The 14,672-nt window shown below is 28.2% G+C and overlaps 1 protein-coding gene across 1 annotated transcript in view; it reads left to right on the plus strand.

Annotated features, from left to right (window-relative positions):
• The window catches only part of LOC117179435 (neural-cadherin), a 392,316-nt gene that overhangs the window by 20,679 nt on the left and 356,965 nt on the right, over nucleotides 1-14,672 (plus strand). The gene's annotated exons all lie outside the window — the stretch shown is intronic.

A 14,672-nucleotide genomic window follows, 5' to 3' on the forward strand; every position in this document is an offset into this window, starting at 1 on the left:
ACGCCAATTAGCACAAATGGTAAGTTCCGACAGTGCCTACAAGTGTGCCTACTGGCCACTAGATGGCAATACCGGTTTCATATGTATACACCTGGTATATGTTATGAATTGTAATAATATAAAGGTATTTAATTGATAGAATTTTCAAGGTACTTGAGGATAAAATTTAAAGCAAAATAAGCAACAGAAATAAATGCAATATACATTTGATATAATAGGGTTGAAAATAATGTAGAAAAGTTCGCATTTCGCACAAAATTTAGTGCCAAGCACGAGATACGTAGTGGGATTGTGTGTGTTAAAGCCGAAGAAGCTTTAACGAAAGAGAATTCACAATCACCAAAATACAGTTGCCGATCGTTTAATCATTAATTTTGAAAGTTCTGTGCAACAATGTGGAGGAAGAACAAACATCAATCGCGAAGCGCGAGAAACGAGCTGCAAAATGAGAATGTGCCCGCGCAGCGGACAGAAATTTATTGCGATTTTATAGCTCGCATTAAACTTTATAGCAGATTATAGATCATAAAATTTTTACTGTTATTATTATGTGCGTTGAGAAGGTGACAATTTTACACCTTTTCACACTTTTTAATATAAGTGTTCTAGATTTTTTTTTAATACCCATCTCGCAGTTTGTTGAAAAATTTATTTTTTTGTTGAAAAATCTATATTTTTGGGTTAAAAATTTAGTTTCTCGGTTTTATAAATAGAAAATTATAGTTTTTCTAAGAAAATTTCTTAGAATTTGGTAAAATGCCTTTAAATTCTTTAAAATTTCCGGACTTATTTTTTAATCTTTTAAAAGTTTTAAAACCCCTTTTAAAACTGCGAAAGTCCCTGAAATTGTTTAAAATATTTCAACAGTTTTAATAGTTTTCTGTTTAAAATTCAAATATTTAACTCCAAAATTCAACTTTTTGTTCAAAAATTGCCATTTTGGGCTATAATTCTAATATTTTCTTAGAATTTTCAACTATTTCGTTGAAAATGCTCTTGTTAGTGAAAAATGTTATAATTTTTGGATAAAAGTACAACTTTTTCTTCTTCTGACTTGCATGGTGTACAATTTTTGTTAAAAATTCATCGTTTGAGTTTAAAAACTGAACCTCTTTGTTGAAAGTTGAACTACTTTATTAAAAATTCTATTTTGTGTTTTGAGGGAAATTTGTCCTTCTTGCTTGATAATTCAATAAGTTCGTTTTTCCAAATTAAAATTTTTTTTTCAACAAAAAACCCTTGAACACCATTAAAACAATTTTAAATCCTTTCAAATTCCGGTAATTATTTTTTAATCTCTAAAAATCCTTTAAAACCCTTTTAAAACTGCGAACGTGTATGAAATCGTCTGAAATCTTTAAAGTCCCTATGAAATCCTTATAATCATTTAAAATTTATGAAAAGCCCTTAAAATATCTAAAATTCCGTTAAAATCCTTGACATTTTGTGAAATATTTAAAAATCCTTTAAAATCTTTTGGAATCTCTTCAAGTCCTTCAAAATCCCGTGAAATCATCGAAATTCCTTTAAAATCCCTTAAAAACCTTAAAAATATGTTAAAATCTTTTGAAATCTATTAAAATTATTTGCAATTTATGTTAATCCCTATGAATCATGGAAATCTCATCAAAGCTCCCTGATATCCTTTAAATATTCTGTAACTTTTCTTGAATCTCTTAAAATCCTGTAAACATTTTTAAAAACTCTAAAAAATTAAAATCGCTTGAAACCTTTAAAATCTCATTTAAATCTCCGTATATCCTCAAAAAGAAAAAGACAAGCCTTTAAAATCTTCTAAAATCTTGTTACATACTTTTAAAATGTTATAATTTCCTGAAATCCCTTAAAATCTCTTAAAATCACTAAAAAACTGTCGAAATTGTTTTTAAACCTTTTAAATACTTTAAAATCTATCGAAAGATCCCAGAGATCTCATGAAATTCGTAAAAAGATTTGGAAATCTCGTTGAATTCCATAAAAATGTTGTAACTCTTGGAAATACTTTTAATTCCTTTGAAATACATTACAATACCTCGAAGTCTGTTGAAATTAATTTTTTTTTAATTCTACTTTCAAATCACTGGAAATAATTTCTATAGATAGAAATCTGTTGGGTTCTTAAAAATTATACGAATCCTTACAATCGATCGGGAGGTGGTCTGAAATTTCTAAAATCATCCTGATGTTATTAATAGAAGTTCTCTTTTTCTGATAACATAAAATTGAAGATAGAGATTTATTTTTCTTTTTAAAAGTAGATTATTGAACTCGTAATTTAACCTCGATGACAAAAGTAAATATAGAATTGGCTCCTGCTGCAGTATTCAAAATAGCGTGTCAACGGATACAAAGCGGAAGTCCGGTTGGGACAAATAACCGGTTTGTTTCACGTTCAGGGCCAGCTGGTTTAAACGGGTCGCAGTAGAAAATAAGTAATTTGGTCAGACAGGTGTAAGAGACTCCCCGCGGAGATCCAGATGGAACAAATTAATCGATATAATAAAATTTCAACGCTACCTCGAATTCTTTCTTTTATAACTTTTATATAAAAAAAAGATTATAAAATTCCACTCTGAATGACCGCTAAGAGAGATAATTATACATTTTTCAAGAGGATATATCATGGGAAAAGTATTTTTTTTTTTTTAATAAAGATTTTCTCGAATTTTGTACCTCGTCTTGAGCTTGTGTTACGATTTTCAAAAATTTGCGAAAAAATGTAATATTTAATGCATAGAATTTTTGAAAATTTATCTTGCATTTAAGCCAATAAAAATTAGAAAGTCTTCACGCGTTCCCGAAATATGAGTAAAAATCTCCAAGCATATCTGCGTAAATTTTCAGTTAACACTCGATGAGAAATTTTCAGATTTTTTAGCTCAACTTCAACTAATGCAATGATTTGAAAACGTTATAAAAAAATCTAGAACTTACAGAATATAATTTGGAAAATTTATCTTCAATTTGAGTCAAGAAAAATCCAAAAATCTTCACTGGTTGCCGAGATATGGCTAAGAATGCCCAAGCGTGTTCGCGTCAAGTTACAGTCGGCTGAAACTTGATGCAGACACGCTTGGACATTTTTTAGCCATGTCTCGATTACATAGGAAGATTTAAAAATTTTTATTTTTTTAAATTAAATATAAGATTTTAAAGGTCGAGTACTCTAAATTCATATTTTGCCTACAACTTTTCTGGATCATGACATGAGTAAAAGTCAAAATTGAAAATTGATCGCTTACAGTTTGAAATTCAACTATGAGGCTAAAAAATTCACCCATTTTTGAAGAACTTGTATTTTTTGGTTAAATATTCCATTATTTTTGTAGAAAAATCAACGGTTTGGGTGAAAATTACCTAGGGAATTCGCTTTTTTATTTAAAAAATGTAACTGTGTTGATGAAAATGATCATTTTAGTGCAAAATTAACTTTTTCGTTGAAAATGAATATTTTCGGATAGAAATTTCGTCTTGTTTAGGTAACTTGCTATTTTGGTTTAAAAATTCGCCAATTTGGTTAAAAGTACTTTTTTCCATAAAAATTTAATCTGATCTAAAATTAAACTCTTTTTTTTAAAACTCGCCTTTTTTGGCTTAAAATTCTATTCTTTTTGTATGAAATTTAACAGTTTGGGTTGAAAATGTTCTTTTTAGTGGGAAATTAACTTTTCGGTTGAAAATTCAACTATTTATTTGGATAATTCTATTCTTTTTTTGAAATTACGTCTTTTTAATTTGAAAATTCATCTCTTATCGTAAAAATTGTTATCTTTTTTGTTGAATGTTAAATCGCTCAATTAAAAGTGGAACTACTTTATTAAAAATTGACCTTTTCATTTGATGTTTCATCATTGTAGTTGAAAACTCTTTTTAGCTTGCAAATTTAACTAGTCCTTTAAAAATTGTATTCTTTTTTCTCTTCATATTTAACTTCAATCAAGAGAAAAATAAAATACAACTAAACTGTTGAATTTTTAAGCCGAAAGGGTGATTTTTCTAAAAAACAGTTTAATTTTAAAAAAAATTGGTTATAAACAAAGAAAAAAATATTAATTCTAAACAAAAAATATAATACGAGAGTTTTGAACAAAAAATGTTGACTTCCAACCAAAATCGATGAATTTGTAATCAAAGAGATGTCATTTCTAACAAGAGAAGAATTTTCTTTAAAAAAGACGAATCATCAAAAAGAATGGCTTTGTAACAAATTGTTAAATTTTGAACAAATTATTTAAATTGTCAACTAAACAACGTGAATTATCAACCACAAATATTTTAATCGGTTTTTAAAAGAAGAAGGATTAACTTTCAACTAAAAATAGTTACATTTTTTACCAAAGGTGAAACATCTGCCAAAAGAGATGAATTTTTAAATAAAAAATACAAATTTTTAACCAAGAAAGACTTTTCAATCAAGAACAACCAAATTTAACAAATTGTTAAACTTTTAAGCCAAAAAGGCAAATATCCAATAAAATTGTTCAATTTTTAATAAAATAGTACAAATGTCTACAAAGTAATTCAATTCAGATACCCCAAGAACATCAGATAACATTTTTTTGTATAAATTCCAAAATTTGGTTGTAAAATTAACGGATTATTTTGATCCGTCATTTTTAATTTTTCATTCTTAATTCGAAATTTAGAATCTGCGACATGAAAAGTCTATAATAGTTGCCTTCTGGTTATATTTGATCTAATTTTGGAAATTTTTTGCCGCTTTTTGAGAATTTTGTCCCACACTCGTCTGGAAGATGTAAATATTTAATAAAAAAGGATTTTAAGAATATTTTTTAATAAAGGAGGCAACATTATATTTTCTGACTACCTAACGAAAATTGTTTACTTTGATTATTATAACTGATCTAATTTAATTGCATTTTAACCAGTTACTCTTGGATATACTCAACTTTAAATACAGTTTGCCAAAAGTCGGTTAATTACCCAAATTACCCAAATTTGAAAAAGGCGGAATCAGCCAGTTATAATATCTCGAATATCCAGACCAATCAGAAGCTGAATACGAGAATACGAGAAAACCCATTCCGGATGTGCCCTCTTGCATGAAATTTTTTTATTTCCAAATGTGGACTGCCCGTATCTGATTCTAGCAATCAGTTTTGTGTTGGCTGTTAAAATAGAAGCGATAATTGATTTATTCGAGTAGAAATGCGCCCGCGGAGTGGATTACGTGGTCGAACTCACTGAAATTAATTTTTAATTCTCACTTTATTTTTAAACCCCCTTGAAAGAATTAAATTTATCAAATAATCTGCTAGGCCTACTTTATCAAATGAAATAAAAAATCAGTTCAAAGGCAATATGATTTTAAAAAATCTACATGAATAGCGCGAGGGGTACTAAACATCCCTGATGACTTTGAAACACGATAACTCAGTCGGAAATAAAGTTAGGCGTTTTTTTAACTTTTATAATGCTAATGAAACTCCAGTTCAAATGATCTGCAGTAGAAATATTTCTGACGTTTTAATGAGGAAATATGAAGTTAGAAGATTTTTTTAACTTGAAACATATCTTGAATTTTGTATTTTGATTAAATTTCCAACATTTTATCCTCTAAATTTTAGATTTTTGCCTTAACGTTTCTATATCATGGCTCTAGTTGAAGTAGATAAATTCTTGGCAATCACCAACAGAAATAATTTGACGCATACACGCTTGGACAGTTTTAGTCATATTTCGAGAACCCGTATAGATTTTTTAAAAGTTTTATTGACCAAAAAAGACAAACTTTTAAGAGAATAGTGGAATGCAAAAACAAAATAGATTAATTTATAAACAAAAAGTTTCATTTTCAACCCAAAAAAGATAACGTTCCTACAAAGAGAGATTAATTTTCAAATCAAAAAGATGAATTTTCAACAACAGATTAAAATTTTCAACCAAGAAAGATTTATCATTCAAAAGAGAAAAAACATTTAAAATAAATTGTTGAATTTTCAAAAGAAAAAGGCGAATTCCTTGTAAAATTTTTTAATCAAAAAGTTAATTTTTCACTAAAAAGATAATGTTTACATAAATAGTTGAATTTCTTCTTTTTGACATGGAAATTCAACATTTGAAACGAAATTTTGTTGTTGAAAATTCAATTCTTTTGTCGAAATTCGATTTTTCATGTTACTAGTTATTTTTTTTTTAATTCAAAATAATACTATTTAATTTTTAATTGGAATTTTTTTTAGTGAAAAATTCATTTAACTTTTTGAAAATTCAACTGTTTTCGTGAAATTCTCGGTAAAATTATATCTTTTTGTCGAAAACTCAATTATTAGGTTAAAAATTGATTTATATCTTCTTGGTAGGAAACTAATATTCTGTGTTGAAAATTGATCTTTTTAGTTAAAAATTCATCTTTTTGGTAGAAAATAATTCATCTTCTTCCTCAAGAATTTGTCTTTTTATTTGAAATATCATTTCTCCAGTTGAAAATTTAAATTTTGTTTGAAAATTAATTTTGTTAATTTAGGATTTAACTCTTCCATTTTTGTTTAAATTTTATCCTTTTCGCTGAAAAATTCCGCTATTTGATTGAAAATCTAACTACTTGGTTGGAAATTCATGAAATTTTTTTTAATTGTTCGTTTTGACAGAAGTGTAATCCTATCAATTGAAAAAGCTTCCTTCTTTTTCAAAATTAATTTTTTTTTTGTTACAAAATTTATTTATCTTTTCCTCTGAAAATTCAACTATTCAAGTTTTGGTTAAAAATACATATATCTTCCTTAGTTGAAAATTCATGTGTTTTGCTTAAATTTGGTATTTTTAAAATAAAGGTAATCTCATTATTTAAAACACCTTAATTTTTGCTGAACCTCATTTCTTTTTTTGATCATTCTTTTTTTAACATTTATTTTGTAGCTAAAAATTTAATTATTCTTTCTTTTTAATTCGATCTTTTTATTTGAAAATTCATGTATTTTGTTAAAAATTGGTCTCTTTGACAGAAAAGTTATTTCTTTGACTGAAACATTTTATTTTTTGTAAAATTAATTTCTTATGTTGAAAAATTTTCTTCTTCTTTTTTTTTTTTTGTTAAAATGTTAATTTTTTCAACTGAAAATTTAAGTATTTGGTTGAAAATTGTCTTTCTGGCAGGAAAGTTACCCCTTTAATTAAAAAGCTTCATTTTTCCCAAAACTAATTTCTTTTGTCGAAATTTTTTTTCCAGCTGAAAATGTAACTATTTTATTTTTTGTTAAACATTGATCTTTCGTACTTCAAAATTCACGTATTTTGTTTGAAAATTGGTCTCTTCTTGTAGAAAATTCGTCTGTTTAGCTTGAAAATTTTACAATTTTTATGAAATTTTGGTTTAGAAATATTTTCAGTTAGTGATTAGGCCCTGTTCTCTTGCGATAAAGAAAATAAGCTAAAAAGGGGATCCTAAGGCGATTTGAGGTTGAGATTAAGGTTTATTGTGTTGTCATCTTGTCCTGAATGGACGACCAATTGGATTGAGGTATTAATCGCTAATCGTAAATTCATCGAGATTTCGAGATGAAGTACCATGTCGTATCATTGTGTACAGTATAAACTGTGCATATGTACATACAAGCTCTCTAAATCTACTTACTACTACACACATACTCACGCACCCAATTGAAGGTACTCGCTGCTTTTGGTGTCTCGAGGACCAGAAACCCAACCCTTTTGGCCTTTACGCATGAGTGACGCCATATGGCATTAAGGCCTTTCGACAATACACATAGAGTCTAGAGTAAGTTGATTGTAAAAAAGGTAAATGGCAAATCGTAAATGGTGCATGAATGCACCACGAAGAGAGCCGCGGTTCTTTATGTAATCGCTGTTTAAAATCGTAGGACAATCAGCATTCCACTCGGCATCAGCAGATTCGTTTTGTTCTCCGTGTGCGGATAAGTATCGCAATTCCCTGCCCGATTTTTCTATGCTCAGCTCGAAATGGCACTTGTATTCACCGGAAATTAAAATACTATGGAAATATTCGGTTATAAAAATGGCTGGGTTGTGAAATTTAATTTCGAACTGTTTGAAAATAGTGAGTGTCCACGTATTAGCTGAAATTCTAAAGTGGGCAACACAAAGTTCATTTTTAGCCAAAAAGGATGAATTTCAAACAGGTCCAATTTTCATTAAAACAGTAAAGTTTTGACCCAAAAAATGACTTCAATAAAATAGTTCAATATTTATCAACAGAATTTTCCTGTCAATAAAATATATAAATTGTTTACCAAAAAGCTGCATTTTTAACTTACAGAGATTAATTTTCGACCAAAAGATGAATTTTTAACAAAATAGATAAACTTCTAACCAAATAGTTGAATTTTCAACTAAAGAAGATAGATTTACAACCAATAATGTAATATTTAAATATTCAGTTCAAAAAATAATAGTTAAAAAAAAGAATGATCAACCGGCTAAACTCAATGAAAAAAGACAAATTAAAAAAATGTAGAATCCTTAACCATATAGGTCAATTTTTTACAAAGGAAATTAGTTTGCTACCGTAATAGACAAGTTGCAGCAAAATAGATCATTTTTTAAGCTAAAGAATCAAATGTTTCTAAAAACAATTATCTTTTAAACCAAAAAAGATTTTCCAACAAGAAAATTCATTTTCAACCAAGAAAAAAGAATGTTCAACTGAAAAAAATAGATTTTCAGCCAAAAATGGAATCTTTAAATTTTCAGTTCAGAAAACTGAAAAAAATATCGAATTTTTAACTAAATGAATTCGACTAAAAAAGATGAATTTTCTACTCATTTAGGAAAAAATTCCATCCAAAAATGGAACAGCTAAATTTTCAAATAAAAAGTAAATTTTTATACCAATAAAAGGTAATTTCCAACAAGCCCGTTAAATTTTCAATAAATGATTTCAATTTTTCACCAAAAATTTCAATAACAAAAAGAAACGAATCAACAACCAGTTGAATTCAACCAACAAAAATTGAATTGTAGAATCTTCAACTAAAAAACCGAATTTATAATTAACTAGGTATTTAAGCTGAGAAGTAAAATATTTTAAAAAGCAGGAGACTTTTAAACCGTAAAAGAAGAATAAATTAATAATAAGAAATTTAATGTTCAATCAAGGAAGATGAATTTTCTTCCAAAATAGTTTCATTCTTAACCAAAAGTGTAATCCTTAAAATTCAGTGCAGGAAATTTTAATTTTTTACAAAATACTAACATTTTCAACAAACTATTTGAATAATTTACGAAATATAGCTACATTTTTAACCCAAAGATGAATTTTCTACCACAAAGATTAATTTTTTACCAATAGCTGACGTTTTAACCAGAAATATGAATTTTCGACAAACAAAATGATTTTTGTAATAAAGTACTTAATAAAGTATTTTTAATCAACTTTAAACCGGAAATGAGGAATTTTCAACGAGAAAGGTAATTTATAATCAAGAACGTTAATTATCAATGAACAAAGATAAATTTCAACTAAAAAGGATGCATTTTCACCTAAAAATCTTTAAATGCTGAAATTTGAAAACTAATTTTAAATTGAAGAAGTCCATTTTCAACTAGTTGAATTGAATAAAAAAATGTGAATTTGTAAGAAAATAGTAGTATTGTAAAATAAAATTCTAAATTTGTAACGAACAAGATAATATTTTATCAATACAGACGATTTTTTAAGAAAACAAATTAATTTTCAAATGAATGTATTTATTTTTAACCAGGTAGTTTAATTTTCTACCAAAGCTGTTGAATTTCGGGCTAAAAATATGGGTTTTCCATAAAAAAGTTATTTTTTAACTAGATACTTTAATTTTTTACAAAATTGTTGAATTTTAAAACCAAAAAGACAAACTTCCTAAAAAACAGTTGAATTTTGAATCCAAATATATATGAATTTTTAACAGAAATATTTTCCAGAAAAGTGCTTATTTTCAACCAAGAAATTTATTTTTTAATCAAGAAGAAGAATTTTATACAAAATAAAATGAGTTATCAACAAAATATATGAATTTTTAAAAAATATACTTGAATTTTTAACAAAAACGATAATTTACGAAGTATAGTAGAACTTTTAAGTAGAATTATGAATCTTCAACAACAAAAATTTTTTTTTTTACAAAGTAATTCAAGTTTGAACCAAGTTAATTTTAAATCAAGAACAGTTGAACTCAATAAAAAAAGACCAATTTTTACCATAATAGTTAAATTTTCAATAAAAAAAACATTAATTTTCAATCAAGCACTTGCATTTTTCACCGGAAAGGATGAAAGAAAGGGATACAAAAAATAATTGCTTAAAAAAATGAGAAAAGAGTATATATCTGGTTAAGTTTTTGTTTTGTTGAATTCAACTCTTTTTGATTAAAAATAAAAATATTTCATGGTGTGATTTAACTACTTGTTTGATAGTTAAAGTTTCTTAACAACTTAATTTTTTATAAAGATTCATATCTTAGAATGAAATATTTAACCATTTTATTGACATTTTTTAAAATTAAAATTCAACTGTTTCATTTTTTCTTAAAAGTTGATCTTGTTTAGTTGTAAACTCACGATTTTGTTGCAAATTCGCCTTTTTTAGAGGAAATTAATATTCTGTGATGAAAATTAATCTTTTTCATCGAAAATTCAATTATTTGGCTAAAAATATATCTTTTTAAAAATGCAATATTTCATCTTAAATATTAGGTGCTTAAAGAGTTTTAAATTCATTTCAATACATTAGCTATAATAATTTGATATAAGGCTGTGCCTAGCCGCCCCGAAAAAGGAGAGGATTTGGAAGGGATGAAAATTAAGATACAAATTATTTATTGCATTTTTATCTTTCATTGAAAATAAATTTTTCCCCTCTTTCGTGCAAAATCGTCTTATTTTCTCTTGAAGAGGAACTTCGACAATAATGGGATTGTACTATTAGCGTAATGTATGAATTTGATTAATGTTTTCTTCTTTTTTTTTTGCCTTTACACTTGAAACCTCTACAGAGACACGGAGTCTTGATTACTTTTTATTTCTGATCTCGAATTCTACGACTTTGCTTGATCAGCTTTTTAATTAAGGAAAACCGGTCGTTTCAATATAAAACTCATTAACTTTAGTCAAATGCAGAATGGGGCAATTTTTTTTTGTTACTGGCTCAACTATTTTGTTTGAAAATTCAACTATTTTGTTGAAAATTCGTCTTTTTGGGTTCAAAACTATTATCTTTTTCGTTGATAATTCACCTTTTCGATTCAAAATGTTATGAGTTATTTGAAAATTTTAGTATTTTGTTAAACATGGTAAAATTTTGTTAAGAAGTCATCCCTTTTGGTTGAAAGTCCAATCGGTTTTGTTCTTTTTTTGAAATTTCAAGGGCTTCAGATATTTCTTTGAAAATTTATTTGCTTGTATAATCTTTCTTTTTAGTTTCTTATGTAACTATTTTCGTTAAAAATTTGTCTTCTTCGGTTGAAAAATATTTTTCTTAAAAATGCAATTATTATATTTTTCGTTAAAAATGTATCTTTTTTTTGTTACAAATTTGATTATTTATATTAAAATTTTATTATTTTGTTGAAAATTCTACAATTTTGATTCAAAATTTAACTATTCTATATTTTTCTTTGGCAATTTCATCTTTTTGGTTAAAACGTTTTATTATTTGGTTTTGACAGTTTTATTATTTTGGTGAAAGTTCAACAATTTTATTAAACATGCACCCTTTTTGGTTAAAAGTTCAACAGATATGTAGAAAATGTACCTTTTTTGCTTGAAAATTCAACTATTTTCGTAGAAAATTAAACTGTTTGGGGGGGGGGGGGGGGGGGGGACACCCTTTTTTGTTTAAAAATTAAGCTAGTTGATTAAAAGTTCAACTCTTTGATTAAAATTCTTTCTTTAGCTTCACGATTCATAATTTTATTTGGAGATTCATCTCTTGGGTTGAAAATTCATTGTTAAAAATTCGTTCTTTGGTTGAATATGAAATTTTTCAACTGAAAATTTCATTATTATAGGAAAAGAAATATTATTTTAATTGAAAATTAATCGCTTCAATTGTAGAATTAACTATTTTGTTAAAAACTAACTTTTAAGCTGAAAATTAATTTTATAACTGAAAATTTTACTGTCTCATTTTTGACGATAGATTTCATTGATTAATTTTATTTCATTTTTTAATTGATTTTTTTGTTGCCTATTAGGTTGAAAATGTATATTTTATACTTGGAAATTCATGTATTTTATTGTTAATTCAAAGTTTTCTTAAACATTTTCTGTTGAGCCTACGAAGTTGTGAGCAGTTACGGAACTCTTTCAGAATGAAAAATAATATCTTGTGGTTTACTGTAAACAATTTTATTTTTATTTTATTCTTCAATAATATTACATTTGATAATGCCATTTGAAGGATAATATAATTTTGTTTCGTTATAAAATCCATTTTTATTAATGATTTTAATGATTCCTTATTTTCTCAGCCTCATGATTTGAAAGAAATCATGAAAAACTTTCATATTTAATCCAAAAAGATAATTTATAATGACAATTTGAAAATGTAATAAAATAAATAATTAAATTAAATAATATTTATTAGCTGGTCTCCTGAGAGAGCTTTTTTTATAAATAGTGGGATCTAAATTTTCTAGGGTGCCTGCACCAAGAAAATTCCTAGCATTTTGTTTCCATTATAAATTAACTTTTTCAGCTACTTTGTGTGTTTTCGCATTTCATGGCCTAGTTTACAGAGTGTAAATGCCTAACGGGCTTGAAGCGGAATAATTAGAGTAGTGCGGAGTCATCTAATTTTGGATGCATCTGCTAACTCTCCTCTCATGTGTTTCTAAATAACTCTGAAAAACTCTTATATATTTGCTTTTTCTCTAAATATTATACTTTATTTTTTAGGCTGAATTTTATCTCAAAACTAGAGATTGATATAAATTCTTTATAAAAAATCCGCCCACTTCGCGGGCACAGTACCATAGCGAGCGGCTCGCTTCGCTTGCAATTTTGAGCGCGCCTAGGGCGCGCGACTATTGGTTCTCGCGCTTCGCGCTCGATAATGTATTTACCTCGCGCTCCGCGCTCGGTCTTTGTATATTGCTTACACTTGTGCACAGATTTTTTAAAACTTAAAGTCAAAATATCGACAGCAGTAATTTAATGATAGTGACTTTGTTTGTTAAAGCTCCCTCGGCTTTAACGAATACATTCTCATCACGTATCTCGTGCTTCGCACTCGAATTTGTCTTTCAACATTATATCATTTCCATAAATGTATATTATTACAATTCATAACATGCATTCATATTAAAACAGACGTAGTTTCATTATCTCCTTGAAAAAATGCGCATTCTTTAAAAAAGTTTGTTATTAAACGTTTTACTGCAACATCTGCCGGTTTTCCAAAAACTGAATTTACTCATTTCCAATTTTATTTTCACGATTTAAACGTAGCACATACGGTCGAAACACCAGCCTTACCTTTTTTTAACTTCTAAATTAAATCCCTATCCAAGTGCGATGGCACATACGGCCTAACATTGGCCCAGAGTCGGCAAAAATATTACCGAAGCTCGGCTGCCATTATCGCGCCATATGACGGAATGATAACTATGGCCTTGACTTGGCAGCCAGGGCTTGACTGTCATTGTCGGCCCAACACTGGCTACGGTTTAAGCATATGACAAAAAAGATAATTAAAAAATAAATATTAATTGATTGCGAATACTTTGATACTAAATATTAATGGTCCTGTTTAGACTGAATACATATATTACATTTTGAACATTATATTACAAATCAAATTTCTAATGCTACGGGGTATCGAACCTACATCTTATATACCTAAATATCGCCTAGCAGCCGGGCGTGCTAACCACTCCGCTAAACTGACAAGTTGAAACTCTGTGAAAAAGCCATTCTCATACGTTGCAGGTCAGAAAAGTTAAGGAACCAAATTTTAAGCTCTCTCTTTCTAATTATTTATTATTATGTGACGTTGCGTAAATGTAAAATACACGAAATGTTAACAGGAGCATCAATACACTAATTTTTAAATAAATAATTTAAATCCATTACAATTTTTCTTCGCGTAATATTTCATTTTTATCCGTTGTAGCCTGCTTTACAACTTCTTGCAATGCCGATTTAAATAAAATATGGTTTCCCGTGGTAAAAGTGACGCTTAGCCAGTAATGTGCCATCACTGGGCCAGACATTGGCTGATCCTCGTGAAACATGGTTCCCCGTACTAAAAGTGAGACTTGGCGCAACAAAACGCCGATATTGAGCCAAGCATCAGTGGAGGATCGGCAAATATAAATAGCCTATATAGGCTGCCAGCACTGGTTCAACACTGGGCCGATTAAAATGCCGATATTGGCCCAATAACTTTATCCGACCTTTGGCTGCCAAAATTGGACCAACACTGGGCCGTGTATTCAGCTCCGGCAATTCGCACTTGGGATATCTTGATCGAGGCGACCGAAAACCAGAAAGCATAGATTCAAGAAAAGTAACACAGGGCCCAGCGATGCGCTTTTGATGGACCAGACTCTGGCTTTTCTGATTAAAACATATCTGGGCCAGAATTTGGCTTTTCCTATTAAAACATTTTTTGCCAGAGTATAGACGAAGTTTGAAGCAGCAGTGCGTCGAGCCTGGGCCGAACTCTGGCTCTTGCTCTTGAAACATTTTTTGCCATG

The sequence above is a fragment of the Belonocnema kinseyi genome, chromosome 9 (genome assembly GCF_010883055.1).
Source record: "Belonocnema kinseyi isolate 2016_QV_RU_SX_M_011 chromosome 9, B_treatae_v1, whole genome shotgun sequence".
NCBI classification, from domain to species: Eukaryota; Metazoa; Arthropoda; class Insecta; order Hymenoptera; family Cynipidae; genus Belonocnema; species Belonocnema kinseyi.